The sequence below is a fragment of the Emiliania huxleyi genome (genome assembly GCF_000372725.1).
Source record: "Emiliania huxleyi CCMP1516 chromosome Unknown EMIHUscaffold_171, whole genome shotgun sequence".
Classification (NCBI taxonomy): Eukaryota; Haptophyta; order Isochrysidales; family Noelaerhabdaceae; genus Emiliania; species Emiliania huxleyi.
The window spans coordinates 248,106-253,198 of record NW_005200871.1 but is presented as its reverse complement, the minus strand read 5'-3'; positions in this window follow the sequence as shown (position 1 = coordinate 253,198).

Below are 5,093 nucleotides of genomic sequence, written 5' to 3'. Positions count from 1 at the left end.
TTTGTTGTAAAATTCTTGCCTCCCAACCAAAAAAGAATTCCCCGCCGCGACGACCTCTGTCGCGCGAGATACACATGTACATGTCCTCGCCCGAACCGCACCGGCCTCTTATTTTCTTCCTTTCATCCTGCCCGGGCTGCGTCCCCCGTCCCCCCGGGGGGGGGGGGGGGCGCACCAGGGAGGCCGAGTGAGAGTTGTGCGACGCGGCTTTCCACCTACCCGGCTCTCGCGAAATCATGGCGCAGAAACGCGCCGGAAAGCTGCCAGACACCAGCTCCAAGTACAAGCTTCTCGTCGGCGAGGCAATCCAGATGACCGCCGGCGCCAATAAGACCGTGGAGCGCATGCAGCAGGCAGCGCAAAAGCTGCGCGCTGCCATCGCTCTGTGCCCAGGGCGGCGCGACGCCTATGGAATGCTGGCGCAGATGGAAATTTTGTGGGACCCGGGCGCGGTGATTTCGTCCTATGCGAAAGCCGAGTCGCTCTCCATGCTGCATGACGAGCTGTGGGCCAAATCGGCCGTCACCGTCTTTGAGCACCTCTACTTGCCGTGCTTGCGTGCAGCTGCGGCCACGGGCGTGCAGCTGACGCCTCCGACGTGGCTTCACGACGAGGGGGTCAAGGCGACGGCATGCGATATTTTGGAGGTGCTGCCTTCTTATGAGGGGCGCGCGGTCCGGATGCACGCCCTCGCCCTGAGCGGCGAAGTCGTAACTCGGGAACCCTAGAAACGAAACACTATACCGCAATCCCCGCTCGACCCGTCTCCCCATCTGTCGTAACGTAATAACTAATATCGGCCCAGGGGTGGGCTAGGGCTGGTGGGTCGTTAGGGTGAGGTGACCTCCATGTGGCGCACATGTATTTACAATTTGGAAAGCGAAGGGCCAAGGGCTGTACTTTACAGTTGTAGTGTGTACAAACGAACAAAGAAAGGTTGTTGATGGCGGAAGAGCGGCTGATCTCCACGTGCGCCTGTGCTGTTGCCGCAGGGCGACCCTCTCGCCACCGTCGGCGGAGGCGACCGTCAGCTAGTGATGCAGTGTCTCCTGAATTTGAGGCTCCGCGCATGGTCAGGGTCGCCCAGTCCTCCTCAAGAATGATTTTTGTATTTTGAGCTGATCTTGGGGCTATAAGCCTACAGAAGCCGAGCGCGTAGCGCGAGGCCCCAAATCGGGTCCATGGCGGTGACCCAGACTAACACCAAAGATCCTCTGCGTTGAACGAGGATCAGGATGAACGCGTCACACGCAAATGAGGTGACGAAGCTGCTGACGGGCCTTGCCAGCTGCAGTACGTAATCCCAAACCCGCTCAGTGGAGAGATGATCACCCTGAAGGGTAATCTGAGAGTCCTCGGTCGAGGGAAGGTCTCGAGCCTCGTGTGTAAAGTTCCGTGTCGTTCCACTCGTGCAGTCTGTGTTGGTTGGAGTCACCTGACGAACCCCCAAAGGTGCGTGGGTTGAGCCCACGTCACCTGGTAAACAAGGACCAACTCCAGGCTCCAAGCGAGCCCTGTCCACGACCTCCTCCTCCATCGTGCTTCTCTCACGCACTACCAAATACGTACTTCCTCACAGTTGACGGTGTGAGGAGAGCCTGCGCATTTTCATGAGACCATGTGTATGCATCGCAGGCTCGCTCATGTGCGGCCGGGCGGCTCCCTCAGGGCACGCATCGCAACGCTGGGCGTGCGGCTGGGCGACTCTCGCAGAATACGCACCGCAGCTGGCTGAGCCTGAGTGTCTTGTGAGTTTGTGTGTCTGTGTGTCGCTCTAGCGTGCGTCATCTCCTGTCCGGCGTCCACCCATAGCGCACGGCCAAGATCATCAACTTCGTGCCTCCGTTTCCATTCTCCAGAGCCAGCGGCCGAGCCCATCCACCCCCAGTGATTACAAACTTTCGGCGACCCGAATTCGGCGAGACCCATTTTCGGCGACCCGATTTGCGACACCAAGTGCTGCAAAAGGAGCCGGTGGACATGTGCTCGGCCTCGCGTGCGCTGTGCTCACCTTCCTGGCGGCGCTGGTGGCGACGCTCGTCGCCTACCAGTCCTATGTCGTGTGCTACGCCGTCCTCGGCGCGGTGCTGCTCGGAGGCCTCTACCTCTTCTTCGTCCACCGCTTCGACTGGCTCTACCCCCCGCTGACGCACACGCCGGAGCACATGCAGCGCTTCCGCGAGCTGCTGGCGGCGCACATGAAGGATCTGGAGGCGCGCGGCCTGCGCCCGTCGGGCCTCACCGCCAAACAGGTCGAGTTTTACAGGGAGCACGGCTTCCTCGTGGTGCCGCACTTCATCCCCAAGGAGCTCGCGGAGGAGCTGTGGAAGGCGACGCTGGGGCTGGCGCCCTACACCTTCCACTGGAACCTCTTCGAGGACTACACCTACAAGACGTACTGCAACTGGATCGACACGGAGATCATCCGCGAGTGGTACCAGCATGGCCCACTCAAGCACGTCGGCAAGGACTGCCTCGAGGCGGTGAAGGCCGAGAACGCCACGCTGCCCAAGGGCGTGACGCGCGAGGGCAAGCGCACGCAGGAGGAGGACAAGGCGATGGCGGGCGAGACGTGGGTGCACCCTGTCGAGCGGGACGAGGTGCACAAGTTCAAGCGCGGCGACGTGACGGATGTGTCGCCGGCCGCGCAGCAGACGATGAAGGAGACGATGACGCCGGAGGAGTGGGAGCGCCTGCACAAGTCGCTGCGCATGAAGGACATGCCCAGCTATCGCGCCAAGTACGGCTGGTTGCTCGAGTACTTCATGGGCCTCGGCCACGAGACGCCCGCGGAGCAGGCGGCGGCCAAGAAGTATCTGCAGCTTCCCGGCTGCCGCATGCTCAACGAGCTCATCCTGGGTGTGGTCGGCGCCAATGATGGCATCGGCTTCCACTGGGACCGCGGCTCCTACTCGCAGCTCTACCACGAGGAGGACGCCGTCTCGACGTGGGTGCAGTTCTCGGACGAGGGCCCCGGCATGTCGATGCTGCGGCAGCGCGACCTGTGCGACGAGACGTGGGAGAATGGCCTGCAGGGGCAAAACTTCGAGCCCGCCTCCGCCGAGGCGAAGGAGCACACCAAGCGCGCCACGCTGCCGTGCCCCACCATGCAGGGCTCCCTCATCATCTTTGACCGCCGCGAGATCCATCGCACGACGCCCATCGAGCGCGACTACGACGCTCCGCTCAAGCTTCGCACGGTCTCCGTCGCGCGCTGGATTGCGCCCGACGCGCCCCTCTCGGGCGCCGGGAAAGACGTGCCGCTGCACGCCATCCCCAACGCGATGCAGGCCTACATGCTCGGCGCGCGCAACTACTTTCTCCGCCCGCTTTCGGACGCGGGCCGCACGCTCGCCGACACGCTGCGCCCGACCACGTCGGTCTACCGCCACGCCGCTCGGCCCAAGGGCCCCGACGGCGCCTGCCCGCGCGTCGACGAGAAGCACGTCGAGTCCATCTTCCCCGAGCTCATCCACGGCAAGTTTCCCACGCAGTTCACCATCGACTACACGCAGTGGGAGCTCTGGAAGGACTATCCGTGGTATTACAAGTCGGAGTTTATGCAAAAGTGGAACTCCGGCAAGCTCACCACCCCCGCACGCTGGTGGCGCCTCGTCCGCGAGTTTCCGCTGCACTCGCGCTTTGACTGACCCCGACGACGGCCAGGACGACGACGCGCCACCGCACAGACGCCAAGTGACGACGCGCTCGCAGAGAGCACTCGCACCGGTGCCAACCGCCGACATACCCGACCGCCCCCGGACGCTGCCCCCCGGACGCCGGCACCCCTTACCGTCCCCTTTGACGACCACGCGTGGGAGAAGCTCCAACTCCACGAGCTCATCAAAGCCTTCGGGATCACCCCCCCCACACACACAAGTATTTGCGTGCTTGGGTGTGATGCTGTGTCATGATACACCGCCCAGGCCGCCAGCATCGCCGCTGCGCACCGCGGCGTGGGGCGCAGCAGCGTGCCGTTCGGCTCGGTGTGAACAGAGTTCGTACACCGAGCAGCAGGGAGCGTCTGCAGCGACAGTCGCTTCAACTTCACCGCCGTGGCGAGCCTGGCAAGGTCGTGCTCCTCGCAAACTCTCGGCGGCCCCCCCTGGAGCACCCACCTGGCACTCTTTGGCCGGCGCCCACAGCTGCGATGCGGTCGTGCGCGCGGATGCGAGCGACGTCGAGTTTGAGCGCGACGCATAAGCGCGCATTGGTGAGAGCGTACCTCGAGAGTGGCGCGAGTGCGGGTGTCGCGGAGAGTTGCCGTAGTGTTCCTTCACCATAATACTATCTTAAAAAAAGCACTGGCGCGCGTCCGAGGACACACCTCCTCCTCTCTCCCCCTCTGCGCGTCAGCTCTGCGCAGCAGAGCCCCAGACTCTGGAATGGTATGTTCGTCCACTCTGCGCGCCGCGCCGCGCGCTGGCGGTGCAGCCGCGCCGAAGGCGTAGAGCCGCGCGAGGCATCGGTCGATCAAAGGCATCGGTGAACATGTCGATCTCGCTGGATCTCGCTTTACATGGAGGTACGTTGCCAAGCTGCGGGCGGCGCGGCGGCTGTGGGCGGAGCTGATGAAGCAGCACTTCGACACCAAGAAGGAGAAGTCGCTCCTGCTGCGCACTCACTGCCAGACCAGCGGCTGGTCGCGCACTGCGCAGGAGCCGTACTAGTACAACAACGTGATCCGCACCAGGGTCGAGGCGATGGCCGCGGTGATGGGCGGCACGAATTCACTGGGCGGCACTGGTTAGTTCATTACGCGTTCATTAGGCGATGGCCGCGGTGATGGGTGGCACGCAGTCGCTGCACACAAACTCGTTTGACGAGGCCACCGCACACCGCGACCCGCACACCCGCACACCCGCGACCGGCACACCCGCACACCCGCGGCCCGCACACTAAGGCATACGCCGCGCATAGCATGTGCGGCGGGCTCTGCCGGGGATGGGGCTGCTGCGAGGCGCGGGGCGTGGCGCAGCCGCAGGATGGGAGCGGCGAGGCGCGAGGCGAGGGCGAGGGCGAGGGCGAGCTGAGCTCGGATGGCGACTCGGACGGGGGGGAGGAGGGCGTGGACTGGTTTGCGGGAGACCCTG